Source organism: Cibotium barometz, chromosome 51, assembly GCF_041138505.1.
Source record: "Cibotium barometz isolate CiBa-2024 chromosome 51, ASM4113850v1, whole genome shotgun sequence".
Lineage (NCBI taxonomy): Eukaryota > Viridiplantae > Streptophyta > Polypodiopsida > Cyatheales > Cibotiaceae > Cibotium > Cibotium barometz.
In genome coordinates, this window is record NC_141096.1 from 22,499,531 (window position 1) to 22,523,234 (window position 23,704).

The following is a 23,704-nucleotide window of genomic DNA, read 5'->3' on the forward strand; positions in this document are numbered from 1 at the left end:
CCTTCCTTACTCGCTCCTCTTCATCTTTCCTTTCTTTTTCCTCTCACGAAGCCTCCGTGCGTTTGCTGCCCTGGCTTCTCGTTCAAGCTTCTGTCTCTTATTTTCTACTTCCTGAGCTGAGAGTTTTCTCTTTCCTTTACCAAGTGCACGAGCCAAGACTCTGTCTAACATTGCATTGAGAATCCTACTACTCGGCAGGTGCTCCCTTTCTACTGTGTCTTCATTTCTCCTCTTTGTATATTCTGCTCGAAGACCTTGTATAGCCGCTTCCAAAATTGTGTCATCTTCGTATCCGGCCATTCGCAGGTCAGCAACAAATCCGCGAGCTTGTCTGTTAAGCCAATCCTCCTCCGCACAGCAAAGAATGCAACTCTTCTCTCATTGCTTGCGGCGGCCTGAGCTTCTTCTGCAGCCTTCTTATCTGCCTCCGTCTTCCTAACTGCCTCATCTTCTTCCGCCTTCTTGGCAGCCTCATCCTCCTGTGCTTTCTTTGCTGCCTCATCCTCCTCCTGTGTTTTGACGGTCTTTTCGGCTTCTTTTCTTGCTTTCCTGTGCTTCTTTCTGTAATCTCTCCGCTTCTTGGCATTCTTGGGCTTCTTGGGCCTCTCGCTCAAGCCTCACATGCTCAGCTTCCAGATCCATTTGGGCTTGTGGGTAAATGTTTGGGATTTCAGTTCTATGTGCCACCGGTAAGGGCCCAAGGTCTTTGAAAATGTCATCTTGCGTATTGGAGGGAGGATCATTTGGGGGCTCCATGTGCGTAAGATATTAGTGCACAAGCGAGAGAAAGAGAGAGAGAAAGAGAGAGAGAGAGAGAGAGAGAGAGAGAGAGAGAGAGAGAGCGAGAGGGAGAGTCAAGGGGAGAGGAAGAGAGAGAGAGAGAGAGCTCACAAGTCAAGACTTTTAAAAATGACAATAAAACTCACTTTGATATTTATAGGGGGCCAAAATTACAAAAAAGTCAATTTACAATGAACGCGCCAAAAAGTGGTGAACAAGAATTATTGGGTGGGTAACCACACGCGGCCATTTCTTAGTCGACCACTGTGCCATTGCCTCCCTCTTTCACGTGCCATTGATGCATTGCACCCTTCTCTTTCGCCTTACACTTACCACCTTCATGATTTTGCGCCTCAACGACAAATTTCCGGCTCGCCTTTGGGCCTTTCTCCCAGTAAGTGCACGGTAAAACCAATTGAACATTTCCTGAAACGCATTGCTGCGAACCTTGCCACCGCCATGACCCGTGTTCTTAAAATAGGACGCCTTGGCTTGGTAGTGTGATCGTTCCATGCCTTGGTTGCTCCAGAGTGCAAGAGACCCATATTCATCTAGAAAGAAGGAACTGTGCGCATAGAGAATATGCATGTAGTGTGTTATATGAGTTTCCCCCCAAGCATCGATCATTTCTTCTGTGAATCTGTCAATCGAAGTCTTGAATGTAGCTATCTCTGCTTCATCAAGATACGGGCGCTCAAGAAGCCTCATCATCTCATCACAAGCTTCCCACACATGTGCACGCTTCAATCCTAGTATCGCCTCATTGCCTCAATAGGTTGTTACATCACAAATCTGCTTCCATAATTCAAAATGTGTATGGCTTTGAGCCTCACCATAGTTTGAGAGCAGGTGTCTTGCTTTTGCACCACCCATACATATCTTATTAGGGTTATCTTGGGTACTTGATGGGTTTTTGCGATCCTTAGAGAGGGTGACAGCACCTGCGTCAAGCTCTTGGATGCATTGTTCTCGCCGTGACTCTGGCTCCATGTTCCAAGCATAATTGATGTGGAGCATCAACAATTTGTCCAGAATTCTAAGTCTTGCGTGCAAGGTACACACATGTACTCACGAAAGTGGAATTGAAAGAATAGGGTTCCAAGTAGCATCCTCCTCTGCGCGAGATGGTGCCTTGCTTTGATTGCAGCTCATAATTCCATTGAGCCAGACGTGCATACCCTTCCCTTTTTGTCCCTTTGCACTTGCCTGCTTACGACCTTTCACCTTGGTTGCTTGTTTGGCCTTCCCCACCACTGCGACACTTGGCATCCTTGGATGACAACAAAAGATGCATGGAAACAAAGTGTTAGCACCTCTTTTAGTTCCCAACATGCATTTGAGAATCTTGAGATCACCACCAAGGTGCCACTCTATTTCAAAGTCACCAGTGCCAGGCACATGCAAGACTTCACCATTTGATTGTCTGTGTATCACTCCTTGAATACCTGTACGGGTGAAGTACCACCTCACACTGTCATGGTCCTCGTGCGGAATGGTCCATGCCGCCTACCACCATATGTTCTTCTCAGACTGCACTCCAAAGTAATCTTGCTTGCGTCGCTTTGTGTGCAAGTTATTCTCCGCATCACCTGTTTCATCTTCGCCGTCTAAGCTCTTTCGTTTCAATGCCCTGCTCATGAGTGTCAGACTTGTACGTTCCACCCTTTGGCCCTTTACAACCTGACATTCATCCAATTTGAGGAAAAATATAGCCTTTCCATCCGTCTCCTCTAATGTCATATCATAAAACTGAATCATAGCTCGTTGAAGCGCCTCCACCTCGACGTAAACATTGTTAAACTTGTTGTAAGCAAAATCTTTTGAATTTGACATTGGCATGCTACCATCCACCCATCTGTAGCCGCCTAGTAAGTCAGCAATATTGTTGTTTGCTGACTTCCTTGCCATAACTATACTGTATGGTGTTGGAAGTATAGATCATGTCATTCCTTTGCCTCGTAGACGTGCTGTGATGCAAGTATACAAAGCCCTGTATCCCTTATCATCACTGATACCTGCTGTGTCGCACAGAGTGAGCATGTCAACGGGACTGACAATCTGCTCGAATTCCTTGAGAAAATACTTTTGAATCCTGTCATGCAACGCACCATTTATTGGATTGGTTATCATATTGATTACTTTCTGCTCTGGAATAATGTGCTCAAGGATAGGCTCCTCAGTATTAGAACAACCTAATATTGCTTTAGCACATTCCCTGGACATCACATAGTTCAGAGTCAATGACAACTATCTGAAAAAGGAATGTAATGCTAGTTTTGAAGCTGTGATTATCTTGTTTGACGCACACGTCACTTGCGAGCCCCCCATCTTTGGAAAGAAGACTCAAAGGCTTGCGCTTTCGCTGCCTTACATTATATCCCACAAGGAGGTGAGTGAAATGATCGACACGTCGGCGAAGGTTCCGAGTTGAGTTTCGAAGACGGAGATAGTTCTCTATGACTCGATCCCTGCTTTCCACACCTTCATCAAGCTTCATCTTCTGCTCTGCATCCTCCTTCTCTAGATCCTTGACTCGAGCCAGCATATGTTCCTTTGTGGCCATGAAAGTTGACACACATTCTTCCTTTTCTGCCTTGCATAATTTTAGAAGCTTCCTGAGGTGATTTTGATTTGAGAGTTCCTGCAAGTACAAGAATGGAGCCTCTGATAGTACCCTAAGAAACCATTATAACCGTCACCCAAAAAGCGTACGACTTGCGTGATATTACGAAAAGGGGGAGGTGCACCAGTCTGTGGATCAAGGGGATAAATGCTTCCATCAGTCCAAAGATCAATGGCTTTTGCACCTTGAAGTCGTAGCACCTCAGCAGGAATACATCCCTTCGTTCGATTCCTTCGCATTGTGGCATACTCCTCGTCTAAGTCCACATGCAAGCGAAACTTTGATTGCTTGTTGGTGATGTCCCGTAGAGCCATTGTACCTAGCAAATGGAGATGGAGGAGATGATGGATACAGAGATGGAAATGTGGATGGTGATGGAGATGATGGAGATGATGGAGATGATGGAGATGATGGATACAGAGATGGAAATGTGGATGGTGATGGAGATGATGGAGATGGAGGATGGAGGTGGAGAATGGAAATGTGGATGGTGATGGAGGAGATGAAGATGCAGATGGAGGAGATGAAGATGGAGATGGAGGAGATGAAGATGGAGATGGTGATGGAGATGGAGGTGGAGGAGATGCAGATGGATACAGAGATGGAAATGGAGGCCTTGAGGAGATAGATATGGAGAGCTTGCTAGTGATGGAGATGGAGAGCTTCAGCTTGCAAGGATGTGTAGATCTATACCTTCACAGGAGGGGATGGTGAGCTCTTCCATGAGAGCTAGTGGAGAGGATGATAGATATGGAGAGCTTGCTAGTGATGGAGATGGAGAGCTTCAGCTTGCAAGGATGTGTAGATATGTACCTTCACAAGAGGGAATGGTGAGCTCTTCCATGAGAGCTGGTGGAGAGGATGATGGAGTAGGAGGTCCAGATCTGCAGGCCATGGCTCCTAGAGAGAGAAAAAGAAGCCCTTACCCAAGTAAAACACCCTAAACACATTTTAGAGAGAGAGTGGGATCTGCAGCACCTCCAAAAAGGGAGGGAACAAAGTGACAAAAATTTTCAAACATTCTTTGTGAAAGGTACTTCACTACTACAAGACAAAAAGGCAGTTAGGTCCATATTCCTTCCCAAGGATAGAAGATCTAATGATTAGATCACCTTTTGGCCTATTTTCTTTTTTGTAGAAAAGGAAAAATGCATTTTCAGGCCTAGGCCACTAGCTTGGTCAAAGCTTGATTAGCATTTTAAGCATTTCACTAAGTGTCCAAATAAAAGGGCCCAAGAAGACCCCAAACAAGTCCTAATGTCCGGGCGGCGAGGGAAGTTTTTTTGGGTTCAGTTTTGGAAGAACCCAGGGATTAGTCTCTTGTTTGGATATCCGTGGGTGAGGCCCCGAGTGAGGGACCGTGCCCCGTGCAAGAAGTGCTACTTCCGCTCCTAGCACCCCTAAATTCGTTGCACGGAGGGGACAGGGATCTTTCAGAGACCATCTTAGATGACAATGGCTCTATTATTGTTATTAGTATTGTGTATCAAGTGGCAACAATTATAGATCACGCCAAGCGTTCTGGCTTCTCCTTGGACACCTTAGTAAATGTGCGATGTACAACGCAGATTGGAAGGGCCTTTGGACAAGAGGTAAGTAACACTAACCATAGAGGTTACCATTGAGCATCACTTTTGCTATAGAAAATCATCTCATACTCTTGTGTAGATATATACCCTCGTCGCTGCTACCTTCACGAGCATAGTGGAACAAAACCATACAAAACCTTTCTCACCTGATTATATCATTAATCCTTGCAACATAATGCACTAGGGCAGACCCCTAGATGGTGTCGCATGGCAAGGTATAGAGTTAACTCTTCGTGTGCTCCTAAATAAGAGCCTTACATTTTTTGGTGGAATTAAGAGAGATATTTTCTTTGCAGCAGGTGGATCTCAGCGTGGATATGAATTTTGGATAGCTTGTTGAGCCGTCATTTAAAGCAAGGGTAAGTGTTAGTAGAGCTTTATGCTGGATGTGGAGATTGTGCTATGGTAGTAAAAAAACTGGCATGAACATTGTTTGTATGATCCCGATGAGGATTTAGTGGAGGGTGTCTTGATCAAGATTTCAATGTAGTACAATAAACATATTTATTTGTGAATATTCAAGTGACTAGGTCAAGATCTTATTTGTAACAATTATTTATGATTTTGTCATGATCTTATGATTGTGTCAAGAGAAATAGGTCAAGAGAAACGCATGTTGGGATTTTGCAACGATGTTAGAGAGGATAAAGAGAGTAGGATAAAGAGAGTGAGCAAAGAAAGGGACTAAAAGAGTGAGAGAGAAGGGTAGAGAGGAAAGATAAAGAGAGCGAACAAAAAAAAGGATCTTGTCTTCTGAGGAGGTTCCTGGACAAGCAAGAACAAAATGAGGGGTCCGAGAAAATGTGTGTGTGTGTGTGTGTGTGTGTGTGTGTGTGTGTGTGTGAGAGAGAGAGAGAGAGAGAGAGAGAGAGAGAGAGAGAGAGAGAGCAAAGAGAAGGGTAGAGAGAGAGGGGAGAGGCAAGAGTGAGCAAAGAGAAGGATTGAAGAGTTAGAAAAGAGAAGGAGGGAGAGAGAGGGATAGAGAGAGAAGGAGAGCCAAGAGAAGGATAGAGCGAGAGTTAGCAAAGAGAAGCATATATATATATAAATAGATAGATAGAGAGAGAGAGAGAGAGAGAGAGAGAGAGAGAGAGAGAGAGAGAGAGAGAGAGTAAAGAGAAGGAGAGAGAGAGAGAGAGAGAGAGAGAGAGAGAGAGAGAGAGAGCAACAAGATGGATAGAGAGCAAGAGTCAAAAGAAGGTTAGAGAGAGGGGGAGGATAGAGAGAGAGAGAGAGAGAGAGAGAGAGAGTAAAGAGAAGGAGAGAGAGAGAGAGAGAGAGAGAGAGAGAGAGAGAGAGAGAGAGTGAGCAACAAGATGGATAGAGAGCGGAAGAGGGAAGGAGGATAGGAGGTAAGAGAAGGATAGGGTGAGAGAGAGATATAGAAGAGAGAAGGGGGAGAGTGAAAGGGAGGGAGAGAAATGGATGGTGGTAATAGAAGAGAGAGAGAGAGATGTTACAAAGAGAGACAAGGATAGAGAGAGTGAGAGAGGGGGAGAGCGAACGGGAGAGAGTGAGCAACAAGATGGATAGAGAGCGAAAGAGGGAAGGAGGATAGGAGGTAAGAGAAGGATAGAGAGGGAGGGAGAGAGATATAGAAGAGAGAAGGGGGAGAGTGAAAGGAGGGAGAGAAATGGATGGTGGTAATAGAAGAGAGAGAGAGAGATGTTAGCAAAGAGAGACAAGGATAGAGAGAGTGAGAGAGGGGGAGAGCGAAAGGGAGAGAAGAGAGAGGGGGAGGGAAGAGGGTGGGAGAAGGAGAGAGAGGGAGAGCTGGAGAGTGAAAGGGAAGGAGAGAGTGGAGAGAGAGGGAGGGTGGGAGAGTGAAAGGGAGAGAGAGAGAGAGGGTGGTTTGGGCTGGGCTGGATGGTGGTGGGCAGAGATGGTGGTGGCAATAGTTAGAGAGAGATTGTTCAAGTAGAGAGAGAGGGCAGCCAAGGGAATCTCCCTCCACCAAGCTCGCTCGGTGACCATCCCCCCTATAGAGGTGGTCATGAAGCATGTGACTCTTTAACCCAGTAATAAATTAGGAGACAAGCTACTCATTTTCAAGCCTTTCATGGGCACTCCATCTCATGTGGAGATATGTGGCCTTTGCTTTGTAGTCTCTGATGGACTCTACTCTCCATATTCTTGCTTGAGGTTGTTGATCTGAGGCTCTATCTAGTTCCACTAAGAGAGAATCAAATTACACTAAGAGAAAAAAAAATTCTTTCTTAGTTCCACTAAGAGAGATAAATTGCAAATGAAGATCTTAGAATTTCAAAGCTACTCTTTTCTTGGATTAAAAAAACTAGTCTTTTCCATTGTAAATGAATACCTTAGAATTTCAAAGCTAGTCTTTTCCATTGTAAATGAATACCTTAGAATTTCAAAGCTAGTCTTTTCCAGTATATTAAAAAAACTAAACCATTGGCCAACCTTGCCTTTAAGAGACAAACATCAAAGGCACTGACCTATATGAGATCATCGACTCTCCCAAAAGATTCATAAACTTGATCAAACATTTCCATACATTAAGGTGGGAATCCGTTCTTGTCAAATTTAATTATTGAGATGCGGACTTAATTTGTTTGAAAGTGGTCTAGGTCTCTATGGATATTTGCATGGCCAGTGCCCTTAACATTTCCATCTTCCCATCCTTATATTCACGTGACACTAGAACTTAATAAAATCCTACACCCCTTGGGTTAGGGTTTGCATGTCTTTTAAGGTTTAGTTACATCAAATTTGCAAGTAATTGTCCCTCACTTGCTTGGCTAGGGCTTTTGGCCCATTAATGATTAAGGGATCATTAGTGATCTACCATTGAGGATTACCAAATTGTGGTGAGAAGCCTGAAGCTGGTTTTATGAGACCCAAGGGGCTAGGTGGGTAGGAAGAATTCAGGTTGTCAGATGCACTACAGTCAAGTAGATTACTATTGACAACAATTTTTATGGACCAAAGGTGCATCAAAGAGGTTCTTAAAAAGAATCATTCTTTTTAATGTTTTTTTCGGAGGTCAAGTTTGAGCAGAGCTTTAGCCTAGGAACACACTAACATCAAGAACTTTTTTTCAAGGCATGAGAGAAGGTTTTCTCACTACATTATCAAACTTTTCTCATACATAGTTTTTAACATACATTATGATATCTAGAATAGCTAGTCAAAAGTTCGAATGTGGTAGATTTTGTTGTACAATAGTTAGTGTGATAAGATGTTAAAGGATTACCATACATGGATTCTAACTAGAGATGGTGTGAAACTAATATTGTCAATGCTTAAACCGGTAGCGTCTCATCATACATGATGGGTTTTAACAAGTAGGACCCAAATGGTGTCAACAATTTGGCTATAGTTTCGAAGGTCTAAATGTGGATTTGGCCAAGATACATGAGAAAAGATGGTGTTAAACTCTGAGGATTTAGCAGCATCAAATAGATGTTATTAAACTCTTAGAACCTTGAGGGTTTTAAGGTGTAGTGTCCTAGAACATGTGTTTTAGGGTACTACCAAAAATCGATGATCATTTTCATGATTAGTTGGTGCCTATTTTAATGCACAATTTTAATGCCATTAATTATCCTTAATTATGAATAGAATTTTGGGCATGAAGAGTATATGGTGTAAACAATTCCATTTTAAATCTCCAAGACTATTAGGCATGAAAATTACACAGTGTCAAAGTTTGAACCCAATGGTGTCAAACTTAGACCCTAGCAATGTGAACTCTCGATGCTCATATCTGTTTTTCTAGATAGCATAATATATAGCTTGTGCCTAGTTTTTTAGGATTTTGCCTAGTTTTTAAGGTTTAGCTAATTATGCTACTTCTACTTGAAGGGGGGTTTAAAAGGAAAGTGCCTAATGGTACTACATTTTTAGGGACTTTGTGGGCTTTTTATTCTTATGAAGAAACAATGTAACTGTGCAAAAATCACAAATAACAACCCTAAAAACAACGAGAAAACAATTTGTTTTGAGCTTCCAATGGGTGCTTTTATCACAATCACACAAATGTAGCAATATTCCCACTTAATAGATTTCTCCTTTTTTTAAAACTGGAATGAACTAAAACCTATGACAACAAGAAAAATCACAAGTTACTCAAACTTTCCTAAGGCTAATACCTTTGGCTCACTTTGAAAATGGCACCAAATATCAATCAAGTGTCTTATGGGTGGGCACTTCACCAAAGAGCCATATATGCAACTTTCGTTTATGGGTGTGTTGTGCGCTAGCTTTGTTTTATGTCATCTCCTTGTTATCGCATTGAGAAGATCTCCTTGTGAATGGAGAGTGTGGAGAGAGCTTCTCTTACTTTGATGGAAGCATGAAAAGGACATCTTCACTCTGCTCTATCGAAGAAATTCTATGTAGAAAGGAAGCTTTAATCGCTTTCACACATGTAAACATCCATCAACATAGGGCATGAATCAAAGCAAGGCATGCAAGAGAAGAGGCAAAAGAGAGAAGAGAACTCACAAGCCTTGATTGGCAATGGGAAATGATTATGTATTGCTTAATGTCTATATACAAAGATCTTATATTCACACTTGCTCATCGAAGACTATGAATAGTCCTCAACCCTAGTCTAACAGGCTCAAAATGTATATTTATGAAGTCCTAGACTTCCCCAAAGTTATCCATTAAGCATAAAGTGAGAGCATCCATATATGACAATGCCACATTACAAAAGATGAGCATGTATTACAAATAGGTGGTGTAGGCACCGTACAAAGAAGGACTAGGCAAGGCAATGTTCTCACTAGAGTGGTTAACATGCATTCTACCTCCTAAAGAAGCAACACTAAACCCTCAATACTACCATCAGGCATTAAGAGATGACATAGCTAAAGTGGTTAACATGCATGCTACCTCTTCTGAAGGAACACTAAACCCTCAATATACTACCATGAGGCTTGAGGAGATAAAACAACTAAAATAACATGAAAACCTCCCATCATGGCTATAAAGTTGACTCTCGAAGTGGGTATCTATGCCAAAACTATTTCAACTTGATGACGCGTCATACTTGTGGCATTTGGGACCTCCAGATCTTACTAATCTGCATGGGAAGAACCAAATTGGGTGCTCATGGTGGTCAAAAATAGGACTTTCTTGCCCTCACATGAATAGTTCCCTAAGTGGAACTAAAATGTTACTTATTTTCAATCTAAATCTAGGGCATGTTCATACATGAGCAAAAATGTCCCACTTTTGCCAATGGTGGGATTGGCATTTTGGTTCATGCATCAATAAAGCGAGAATTAGATAACTAACTTTAGTAATGCAAACTTTTTTTAAAAAACTATTGCTAGTGGTTTTCTTAGTTCTCTTTTGAGTAGGTTTGGAACTATTCTCACAATGTTTAAAAAACACCACTATTGGTGAACGTGTGGTGTTATCTTTGCACAACCCTCTCACCAACTAGTTCAAAATAACATCAATTGCACTTTAGAATCTTCTCATGTGGCATTCTCTTCATCCTCCTACACAATTTGCCTACTAGCTTGTAACTTTTTCTTTTAAAAAAATTTCCCTCTTTATTTCTCCTTTTCACCACTGATGTGTAAATGAGCCCTTAGATTTCAAGGAGAGTTTTCCAATTTTGAACACTAGTGGGGGGAATAAACGAAATTCATGCAAGCGGCGTAACTTCTCAAATTGCACTACAGAGTTGAGGGCATGTGAGAAGAGCCCCATAGACCTTGAAAGGGCATTCCAATTTTCCATGTCCAAGGTCAAGACTCAAGAGCAAGGATGCTTTTTTATTGGCTAGGCTTCAAAATGACAAGTTTAGTAAAAATAATACCCATTTTTTCATAATTTACCTTATTTTTTGACGGTCACTGAAAATAAGTGGTTGTATTTTACGACCAAAATGCCAAAAAAATGGGCATGATGCCCATCAAAAAGCAACCTTTCAAATAAAAGGCAGCTTGTATTAGGAAATTGGAAGAAGTTATCGAAAAGCAGCCTTTCTTTTCAGGGAAATGGGTTTTTTTATTAAGAACTTAAAAAAGAGTTACATAAGATAGAGAGCTTTCACCAAAACAGTGTCCTTGGTAACCACTATCTCTCTCAACATCCTACATTGCCCTGATCACACGGTCATCCTTCCTCTTCTTTGCCTTATTGTGCAGCTGAGAAATCCTGGCATCCAAATCCCTTAGTCTTCTCTGGATGAACCTTTCTCCTACATGTATCAATTGATCTTTCAGCCAAATGTGTTGAGTAGGAGAACTGTTAAAGACAAAGTCTAGCCTGTTTAACCACAGTAACCACAGCATTTCAGACCTTAGCACAGACCACAGCTCCCGAGAGCAACCTATACTTTCTCCCAAAATCAGATTTTTCCATCCCAAAGATAGGCCATTCCATGTCCTAATGCAATTGGCGAGAGAGTCAAACCATCTTTTGGCTTGAGGATAGTGGATGAAGATGTGTAAATCATCCTCCATCTCTTAGCATCCGTGGCATTTGTCATCCCCAATGTTGCATCTGTGTGCTTTATGCTAGGTCCAAATGGCTCTGTCATAATTTGCCAGGCTAGGCATGCCTTCTTTGGCTCAACATATTTGTTCCATAGTTTGCCAAAGAGGTAATACCAGTGTTTTCTGTCCCACATGAGATTCCACCTTCTATTGAGTGTGCAGTGTATAGGAGGGGTCCTTTTCTTAGCAGGGATGGGCATGAGGTTCAATTGGAATAAAAAAGAAACCTTTTTCAAATAAAGGTTGCTTATATTAAGAGATTAGAGAAAGAGGTTACAACATACGGAGAGCTCTAATGAGCACAATATCCTTGGACATGATAGTCCCTCTTAAAATCAAAAGTTCCTGAATTGCATGACTCAACTGGTCCACATGTTTGTGTTTGACTTTGCTGAGAAGTTTCCCTAACTGTGAGTCCAAATCTTTCAACCTTTCTTGAATGTATCTTTCACCTGCATGAACCAGATTCTCTTTCAACCAGATTCTCTTTCAACCAGATGTTGTTAGTAGGATTATTGTTAAACATGATCTCGAGTCTATGTAACCAAATACACCACAGCATTTCAGTTCTCAAAACTGCCCATAACTCCATGGTGCACCCAATGCTTTCTCCTAGTAACAAATTTTTCCATCCTAGAGAGTACCCATTCCAATTCTGAATGCATCTGGCCAAGAGAATCAAAAAGCAACCTTGATATATATATATATATATATATATATATATATATATATAAAGAGAGCATGCGGAAGGGGGCTATGATCTATCAACCTAAAGCTGCCCTTTGCATGCACTCTTAATGAAAGTTGCGAGTCTGAGTGTTTCACATGTAAGCCAAGCTTTAGTGGAAATTGGAATATGTACCAAATCCGGTCAAAAAACCATGGAATGATAACGGTATACTATATATATTGGTGATAGCGGAGGGCGGTTAAGGCGGGGATAATGGAGCCTTAAAAGGCCGTCCTAATCACAATTAAAGGATGATTAAAACGCAGCCCGTGCGGGGGGGAAGAGGATTTACGACCTGTGTCCTAACGCGTCGTGAGTCACAGAGAGGCCCAAGGTAAAAGATTAGCTGCATTAATGACCCCCATTATGACCGGCGCAGAGGCACGCTTTCCAGCGTTTATTCCAAATCCGCTACCATCAATGTCGGGTTAAAGGCTCCGCCAACCGGCAGGGGCCGGTGGCCTTCAACGGCCTTGACATGATGGAGGCCACATAGGCCGCGTGTGCCACGTTGGCATTATTATGAAGCTTTGTCCTGTACATGTCAGCAAAGAATGCCAAATAGGCAAGTACTTGTATTCCCTTTGCTCAAGGTTGTAAAATAGCGCTTTTACACACCCCCACATCCAAGCTTGCTTTTTCACACTGGTTATCCCCCTTTTTGGGAGGCATTTTGCCTGTAAAAAACTTGTAAAATTTCTATCAAAAAATTCCCTTAGCACTGGAAAAACATTACTTGCCATCATTTTTGAAGAGCAGGGATGCCTGTCAAAATAGGGCGAAGCCCCATCAATGCCCATACTTGATGAGTGAGATCATTGTATGCACTTAAGGTTGGTATATCTATACGTGCATCCCACCACTATGATTTCGGCATATCTCGTTTATTACGCACACGTTCCCCCCCCCTACGACTCTCTAGCATCTCCTCTCCTCCTCCTCTAGCCACATGGCGGCGGCAAGGGTGTACAAAGGGGTAGCCTGTGCAAGGGTGGCGCATGGATGCACAATTAGTATAATAGTTATGGAGGAGTGAACGTTGCAAATGTGCTAACATGTAGTGTGTAAACCAACTTCGAAGTGTCATATTTTGTTGGTCCTACCAAGACCTAGTGTCATTTTCTCATTTTGAACATTGAAAGGAATTGGGTCATTGATGCTATCGTTTGGTTGGTCCCTTGAAATAATCATGTATAGAGCCATATGGTCTCAAAAAAAACCTCTTATGCTAGGGAAGGGTGATGGGAAATGTGCTAGGTGCCAACAGGAAGAAGACGATCTACACATCTTTTATCTCTGCAAGGACATCGCCCCATGGATAGCGAGAACCAACGCGTATGTAACTAGCTGGGGAAAATCTTCACTATCTTGGAAACATTTGCTTCTTGGGGAATCCATTGGTTGCTCCACTGAATTGTGGTCAGTGCTTAGAACAGAAATTCTTTGGTTCTTCTGGATAGAGAGGTTAGCGGCAACTTTCAACAGCAAACGGAATACTGGCACTCTACAAGAGAACCTAGTGAAGGCTGGAGAAAGATTCTACCAAAGGAAGCTTAGTGCCATTAACTCTAAGATTTCAAGGGTGTAGGAGAAGATAGATAGGAAGCCTAGGAAAGAAAGACATAGGTTAGTCTTGTGTCACCTTTATGAGAAGAAGGACCATCTTGAAAAAGTGGATTTCAGCTATGTGTTGAAACTCCATTACTTGTAATTTGTCTCGTCTTTTTTTTATATAAAGCTGCCTTTTATTGAAAAAAAAAGAAATATTAACTCATTCATTTAGAAGTCTCTACATATTAACTAATTCATTTAGAAGTCTCTAAATAAACACACTGGGATTTTTAAAAGTCTTATCTCAAACTACAACAATTTGTTCACATGCTTGTTTTGGATTACCTTTTAAACATCTCCTCCTTTAATATCTCAAAATTTTTATGCCTATGCTTCTCTACCATGGCTATATTGGTATCACAATGGTAGGACCATCTATACATGGCATGATAGCTTGTTTGGATCCAAATCATCATCATTCATCACACCTAACTTTAGGTATTTAGTTAATGAAGATGTTGGTTTGAAAATGCTAAACTTGCCCCCTAATGTTCAAATGTATAATATTTAGGATCTCCTACTTTTTATTTTGTATTTCGTGAAAGTAACAAAATGGGCAAGATGTATAGGGTGGGGGACGCAAATGTAATCTACCTTGATTTCAAAGGTTGTGAGACCTCAAGGGGATGTACGTCCTTCATAATAGGATATAATACGATCTATTAAATATCATGAGACCTGTTGAAGGGGGTATATCTTCCACAAGCACAAGATAATACGAACTACATTAAGAATCAATAAAATATCATTAAGAAATTTATAGCATATATACATGAATTCAAGAGCCATATGAGCCATATGGGTGTTTTACATTTCCCACAAAAGGAAAGTCATGGTTATGCATGGTATGATCAATTTAACATACGCCATCAAATAATTTAGATAAAGGTATAGTTGACCTTAGAAAATAGAAGATTAATACTTTGTGCTAAAAATGCTTTTCTATAATTTGTTCACATGCTTGTTTTGGATTACCTTTTAAACATCTCCTCCTTTAATATCTCAAACTTTTTATGCCTATGCTTCTCTACCATGGCTATATTGGTATCACAATGGTAGGACCATCTATACATGGCATGCCAGCTTGTTTGGATCCAAATCATCATCGTTCATCACACCTAACTTTAGGAATTTAGTTAATGAAGATGTTGGTTTGAAAATGCTAAACTTGCCCCCTAATGTTCAAATGTATAATATTTAGGATCTCCTACTTTTGATTTTGTATTTCGTGAAAGTAACAAAATGGGCAAGATGTATAGGGTGGGGGATTCAAATGTAATCTACCTTGATTTCAAAGGTTGTGAGACCTCAAGGGGATGTACGTCCTTCATAATAGGATATAATACGATCTATTAAATATCATGAGACCTTGTTAAAGGGGGTATATCTTCCACAAGCACACGATAATATGAACTACATTAAGAATCAATAAAATATCATTAAGAAATTTATATGATATATACATGAATTCAAGAGCCATATGAGCCATATGGGTGTTTTACATTTCCCACAAAAGGAAAGTCATGGTTATGCATGGTATGATCAATTTAACATACGCCATCAAATAATTTAGATAAATGTATAGTTAACCTTAGAAAATAGAAGATTAATGCTTTTTGCTAAAAGTGCTTTTCTATAATTTGCAATAGCAATATCTCTTGTTGTGGGGCAATATCTCAAATCCACATGCGCCCTCTCTCTCTCTCTCTCTCTCTCTCTCTCTCTCTCTCTCTCTCTCTCTCTCTCTCTCTCTCTCTCTCTCTCTCTCTCTCCGATCGTTGCCATCTCTAAATCTCCATGAATTTCACTCCTATCACCATGGTGTGGCCAAGGTGTGGTGCCCTAAAGATAGGGTAATCTTGTGTTTATGCTCTCTCTTGTCTTTGCACAATGAATTAGGGGAGGAATTTCCAGATATTTTATGGTTACAAATACTAAAACCTATGTTTAGTTTGGTAGCAAAGAATTACCAAAGCAAAAGTTCCCATTAGAGAATCATATTTGCATTCAAAGACTTGCATCATATCATGCTTACACAAAAAAAAAGCCATGATAAAGTGATATACTACTTTCTAATGTCTTTGGCATATCAACTTAACTTGCCACATTTGTATTGTTTCTTATTCAAACTAAAACTCAATGGTTGCCACCATACATAACAAAAGGCTCTATGTGAGTCTTACTATACAATGCCATTAAACTTTAAAAAAGAAATTGATAATGCATGTATGTATGTAAACTATTTATTCACCTTTTCGTTATTAATGGGAGGAGGAAAGGAAGGGAAGGGAAGTAGGGGACTACTTTCTAATGTCTTTGGCATATCAACTCAACTTGCCACATTTGTATTGTTTCTTATTTGAACTAAAACTCAATGGTTTCCACCATACATAACAAAAGGCTCTATGTGAGTCTTACTATACAATGCCATTAAACTTTAAAAAAGAAATTGATAATGCATGTAAATTATTCACCTTTTCGTTATGCATGGGAGAAGGAAAGGAAGGGAAGGGAAGTGGGGGTGGAACTAAGGTATAACCTAAATGTCATTTGTGTTAATTAAATGTGACACTTAATGTGGCCCATTTAATCAATACAAATGTAACCTTGGGATCATACCTTAGGTCCCCCCAACCTTTTGATGATCCCTCCACCTTCTCATCTATAGCCTCCATTGTCTTTGCTTCCTTTTCCCTCCCTCGTTTGCCTCCCCCCCTCCCTCCTCCGCTTTCACCTTCCCCTCAAATTTCTCTTTCCCCTCATTTCAATGATGAGGGCACATGAGAGAGAGAGAGAGAGAGAGAGAGAGAGAGAGAGAGAGAGAGAGAGAGAGAGAGAGAGAGACTTAAACATTGCTTGGAGAACGTGTATTGAGGGTAACATATTTTCCCCAAAAATTGGTGAATCTCTTAACATGACTTTACCTTAAGCTAAAAAGCATACCTTAGCTACATTCAAGGGATTCAATTAATTGACACCCTCAAGGACTTTGGAGCCACACATTCTTTGTTAGGAAATTTTGTGATTTCCTTCATCACTAGCACACAAACTTGGTATTTATGCCTAATCCTGCCCTTGAAGGTGGGTGCTTGATATTGTGGACATGGTACGATTCAGCCTTGTTTGCATGGCACCTTGTGTACAAAGAATGGACACAACTCCCCCAATAACGAGGGTTCACATGCCTTTTGTGAACCAAGCCTTAGTGAATTTTTCCTTTAGATGCTGTACAATTTATGGTTGCTTTTCTATTTCAGAAAAAATTATAGCTCTTTGGGCCAAAAAGCCATGCAAGCAGTGGTGCCTTCTGTGCAATGTGCCATAGGAAACTTGCAAACCATAGACATGACATTTTTCTGTTGACAGGGGAAATTTTATTTTCTCAAGTCCGAAAATTTCTAAAATTCAAGACATTTTAGTTATATAGGTAGGCTTGAAAATCTGAGAATTCTGAAGGATAACCTTCAAAATGTGAAGTGAGGAAAATGTTTGACACTGAAGTCTGTCTCTATGTGATATATATATATTAATCTCTGAGAAGAAAATAACGCTACGTGGCAAAAGGCCACGCAAGCACGGTTGCCAAGCGGGCATGCGGGGCGGCAGCTTCCAGGACCGGACATGGGCGTAGTTAAGTACGTTTGATTAGGGGGGGTCGTGTTGGTTAATGAGAGAGGTTAGATTAGAGGGCGTTTAATGCTCTGGCCCCAACGTGCTCGCGTTCCCACGGGCGGCTATTATCGAATTAAAAGAGGGCGCAGATTCCAGAACTGAGCTATCTGACGCAACACTAAGACGGCTGCCGTCAGTAGTGCTAATTTGCCCTCAAAGGATTTCGGTGGCCACTTCAGTCACAGGCACAACTTGCATGCCTCTTCGTCTGCTCCCTCACTCTCATATCTTCTCCTAGCTGCTTATTCCACCCGCTTCTCTCTACTGTCGTTGCAGCTCCCGGCCATAGCTGCAGCAGAGAGTTACACAACTACGCCTCCTTCATCTTCTAATTCCATTCGTAGAAACAAGCTTTCACCGCCATAGCTGCTGCCGTTCCTTTGGCCTCCATCTTTCTACCACCCCCTTGCAGCGCTAGCAGAAAGCGAAGTTCTGTGCGCCATAGCTGGATAACGGGGTCTGAAATGACTGTACTTAACTACCAGCTCCTGCTGTAGCTCAGAATATAGGCAAACTTCCTTGCGGCCAATTCCCTCTTAGTAACAGCGCCGTGAAAGCCAGAGCTTCACCACCCTAACTGTAGCTGCTGCATTGCAAATCTACTGGCAAGGCCTGCACGCAGCAACCCTACCGCAGGCAGGAGTTCTAACAGGCGGTCTCTATCTGGTAGTGCGTGTGCATACAAGATCGCGGTACTGTGTGCTTCTCGTGGAGCTTCGTTGCGAGTCGACAGCAATTTTTTGCAACCAAGCTCAGCTTATAACGTCTGATTATCCACAGCACCGGCCATGCCTGTGGCGCTTGCCTCGCTGCCGACGATTCGGACACTGCGGTGGTGTGTTGTTCTCGTCGGCGCAGCCATCTTCGCAGCATTGCTATGTGGTAAGTATTGATCTATTAAGCGAGCTAATGGGGTCAATCTAATCGATGTTTCGGTTAGAGGTTTGGTTTGATGCTAGATACGTCATTGCTATGTGTGGATGTTTCTGATAGCTCTCTTTGCTGCCATCGCTCGCAGGGCTTCAGAAAGCTGGCCTCGTCATCACCTCAAAGCATCCAATCGATGGATTCTCTACTAACAGAACGTCATCAACAGGTACTGCGATGACGATGATCAGAAGAACTAGACTTCACCATCGCAGGCTTCTAGACCTCGGTAAGCAGAAGGTTTTGTCTGCATAGAAAACCCAGAAGCTAAACAAGTGTGAATTTAGTACAAATTAAGCAATCAAGAATTGTTTGGAGTAATTTAAGGCAGCTTAATCTTGTATCTAAGCAACTAATATTGGCTAAGCTTGTGTATTAACTTGCGACATGCAATAATACGCGATGCAGATCGGATAGGCGACGGGTGCACGCTGTCGGATATAAACATACTGCAAGGGGAGGCGAATCCGCTGCCGGACGGGATACCGACGTTCACCGTGCAGATATTCAACAGCTGCAGCACGGAGGGGGGGTGCGGGCTGTCGGAGATTCACGTGGAGTGCGGGTGGTGGGCGACGGCGAAGCTGGTGAATCCGAGAGTGTTCAGGCGGCTGGGGTTCAACGATTGCTTGGTGAACGACGGCAGGAAGCTGAAGCCCGGCCAGCTCCTCACGTTCCAATACGCCAACTCCTTCCAATACCCCATGTCCGTCAAATCGGTCTCCACCTCCTGTACATAATAATCACACATACATAATTATCTCCCTAATCAGTTCCTCTCTACTTAACCCAATTTTGCAGAACCCCTCGTCCTGCTTTCTGTCTTCCCCCTTCTTTTGAATCCGGCATTAACATTGCCCTATTGTGCTCTTATCCCTTCCAACTTAATCACTTTTTTTTGTAATTCCTCCTCTGTGGATCACCATATACATGTCATTTAACATTATCATAATATGATCTGAGCTCCCTGAGTATGTATTTTTCTGATCATCGAAAATTGAGAGCTAACTCTACAACGCAAATCAATTGGTTTTTGTAATTAGCTTCCTGGTGGATCATTTATGATATTGTGATAATATGATATATGGAGTTTTCAATTTGTATTTATTATCTTAGGTCTACACTTCACAACGCAAATTAATTGGTTTTGTGAGCTTCTACTTGGATCATGGTTTAGAGCCCATTTATGATATTTTGAAATTATTATCCATATATGTTTTTTTTAATCGTTTAAAATAGAGCTTAATAATTCTATCCAACTCGAAGTTACAATGCAAATTAATTGGTTTTTGTAGGCTTCTTGGTGTGGTGGGTACTCAGAACATAGAGAGTCCATTTGTAATATCATGATAATATCATACATATTTTCATAATCATCTGAGATAGAGCTTCATAATTAATCTGAGATAGAGCTTCATATTTTCATAATCATCTGAGATAGAGCTTCATAATTAATCTTAGATCTAGGTTTACAAGGCAAATTAAGTGGAGTCCAATCATTATATTACGAGGATATGATATGATGGAATCCATACCATTCCGAAATGGAGCTTCATAAGTTTTACCAAGTAATCTAAGGTCTACAACATTATATTATGATAATATGATATGGAATCCATACATATTTATATGATCATCTGAAATGGAGCTTCATAAGTTTTACCAAGTAATCTAAGGTCTACAATTTACAAGGCAATAAAATGGTTTTTTTAAAGCTCTTGGTGGACCATAACATGATCAGGGCATTCATTATATTATGGGGTATGATAAATATGATATGGAGTCCATGTATATTCATCTAGAATAGAGCTTCATAAAATCTTACTAATTAATCTTAAGGTCTAGGTAGTTTTAAAAGAAAGGTCCAAGACTTGGGGTAAGGTAATTAATCAATTATTGGTGGGCATTGTAATTAAAGAATGGTAATCCCTATTTTACTGCTGCTGAGGAACATTTAATCACATATCAGTGTATTTTATTCAATTGAAATCTAAAATTTCTGGGCGAAGTTTGACGTTATCTGTGATACTAAAGGGTCTAAAACTATAGATTTAAGCGGCAATTTTTAAATCTAAACGCTGATGGTAGGTTAAAATTTTGGCTGAGAAACATTTTGTGAGCACGATTGCCAATGGCAGGCACTATATGCTCTACACAGAGTTGTGGACAGTACTAGTATTTTGATGATCTCCCACTATCATGTACAACTACTAATTGATTGAAACCTACAGCTACGTGCAAGATCCTTCTGAGCTCTAAGGGTTTTGGTTTATGATGTATCCTCCTTAAATAAGGTGAAAAGAACCTGCATTGAGAACCATGCAAAGCTGGAGGTTGAGCGTGTGGCTGGCAGTGTACTTGGTTGTTCAATACTTTCCCTTGCGTAGCTTCCAAGTTAACATATGTCACTGGCAGATTATCTTTCCCCCATAATTACTTACTTTATATCAAGAGTGAAATTTTGACTAGATTCCCACCTCTGTTAAGGAGCTTTGCACATGCCCGCTGCTCGTCGTGGCCGGTGGCTTATCACACTTGTGGCTTGGCATCGTCGACGTCAGGGTTCGGGAAAAGATAGGTTCGCTTTCCCTTGGAGCTTTTGGTCAACTTCTGAAAAATTAGAGGAGAACGAAAAGTGCTGCCTTCAAGGAAATTCTTGCTCAAATTTGTCTTTTCCTCTTCAACTCATGGTGAGAATGATTTATGTCAGGTTCACTCAAAAATGTCTCCCGAACACAGTCTGAAGGATAAAAATCCCTAAGATGTGTTCCACTATCTCTTTAAAATAAACAAGATGGAGCATAATGAATTTAGATGTTGCTATGGTAGATTCGAATCTAGTACCTTCTTTCAGAAAGGCATGGATGCTACTGCCATCTTCAAAACCAAAGGGTTTATGACTCCGTGTTAAAAAAATTTACTAAATTCTTGAACATTATTACGTGAATGTGTGTAACAAGATAGGATTGGACATTTCACTGGCTCGCTTGTGATTCAAGCTTCACTCCAAGTCAAGAAAACTTTGCCTTTACTTTTAAGCATTTTTCTAGTTGGCCAATAAACAATATTGTGTAGGTGCTAGTCAAGAAATATTTAGGCCAATGGTTATATATCAATTACCCACACACATTTTCACCATTCATAGAACCAATCAGTTAGACTTTCAGCTATTGTAGGGATCCTTTACGCTATTGGAGCGAAAACCCAACTTAGTTAGAGGAACACTTCCTAATGTAACCTATTCTACATTAGGGGACATTTGAACATATTTTGGGCCTTTTACTAATGAAAGTAATTAGTAACAGACCAATAAGAATAGAGTGTGCACATTTGGTCTCCTTTGTATATAGGGAGAGAGATTAGGCAGTAGGGAGGGGGACTAGGCTTTCGGCATTTATAATTACATTTATCTCCTACAAAAAGTAGGGGGTTAGAGTAGGTAGGTCTGGTCCCACAATTTTCATGGCTTATTATTCCAAAACAATCACTTTTTTTCCCAAAAACTCATCTCAAACTTGATTATAGACCAAAATCTCATTTTCAAGTCCGCTTAGCTTCTTGAACATCCAAACTATACTCTCGTTAATCTCCTCCCTTCTTTCATCTCTTCATTCTCCAAGGCTCCTCCAAAACCCTAATCTATAGATCTCATTCTAGAACATTCGCCCAATCCTAACCTTTCGCACAACAAGCTTCACCTTTAGCTTCAGGTTGATATGGCTGCACCAAGAAGACTAAAAGATGAGAATGAGAAGATATCGCTGCACAATAGGAAGGACGACGATGATGCTTGGGTGGGAGAGGCATTTCCCAAGGGTTCTTGGGTTTATCTACAGCCTATTGCAGTTTGAATGGCCAATCCTAGATGCTTGGACTATAATGGTCAAAGATGCTTTGTGATATACAAGGGTCTTTAAAGTTTGCAAAGCCCTCTCGATCTGTGGGTCTTAGTTGGGTATGCCCAATACATCTTTTTGCTAAGATGTTCAATCAATTTACCTTCTCACAAACATCTACCATGTTTGTGTGCAAGAAAGTTACTAGGTGATGACATGGTTGCCTTGCTTGGAGAGCACTGGAGTATTGTAGAGGGGATGCATAAAAATGACACATTCAAATGTATTTTAGTAGACTCTAGTGTTTCATTTCGGTATCTCAAAGCTCGTTTCACGTTATACATACGCTTTATTATGAGCGGTGGATGAAAAAGAACAGTTATTGGGTTCTAATGCAGGCAGATGAACAAGTTGTTTTACCTGTTGACATATGTGTTCGATTGCCAAGTGGTGTGGTTGAAGTTGTAAGTGCAAGTAGACATTGGAGCCTCCTAAATGTTAGGGAGCACCTTCAAATTGTAGGAGGTGAGGATATTAGCAAGGCACAATTCAAGATGAATAATAGGAAGATTCATAAGCGAATGGAGCCGATGACCTTGGTAGATACCGACTGGGAAGCTGAGGATATATCGATGAGTTAATGAACTTATGTAGAACAATACCTTCCAAGCTTCCTTTTCAAATCATTTTTGTAAAATCTTTTATGATTTACCAATCAAAAGTGCAATGTGCATTTTAATATATTTTCTTGGATTGTAGAAAGCTGTCCCATGGATGCGAATTCGTTTAACATATGAATGGTCAATTCATTTTTGTAGGCTTTACATTGTAGGCTAGGAAAATGGTTTTATGGCACATAGGATTGGAGATGACAGTTGTTCAAAACTAGGGTGGTTTTATGGCACACAGGATTATAGAACATGGTTTTCAGCACAGTATATAAAGACATCCTACATATAAAAGTTGTGACATTATTTCTTACTTATAGCTCATAACAAAAGCCAGCCTCCCATGGATGGGAATTCTTCTTTTGCAATAAGGAATCAGGATGCTCCTAGCAAGGTTGCTACGCCCCCTCTAGTCTCACAAGATGACTCAGTGTATTCCTCTGTTGGGGGATACAGATGATAAATTTATCGTGTACTCTGAAAACATACAGAAAGACCTTGAAGATGCAAAAAAGCTGATAGGCTAAAGCCAAAGCTGTGTATCAAACGATCCTTCAGAAGACCCAAAACAAGCCAACTAAAGAAAAGCCTACTCACAGTAGGATGATTAGGAATTTTAGGAATGTTTTGTATTGAGGACTTGGGCTCAAAACAATTTGTATCTCAATGTTACTTTAATGGAAAATATCTTGCGACATTTCAATTTATCTGTGTACTCGTATTATACTTTGCTCTCTCTCTCTCTCTCTCTCTCTCTCTCTCTCTCTCTCTCTCTCTCTCTCTCTCAAT

At 41.0% G+C, this 23,704-nt stretch overlaps 1 pseudogene; it reads left to right on the forward strand.

The window, feature by feature from the left end:
• Nucleotides 1-18,272: 18,272 nt before the first annotated feature.
• Nucleotides 18,273-19,151, forward strand: LOC147609427 (TPD1 protein homolog 1 pseudogene; annotated as a pseudogene).
• Nucleotides 19,152-23,704: the final 4,553 nt, after the last annotated feature.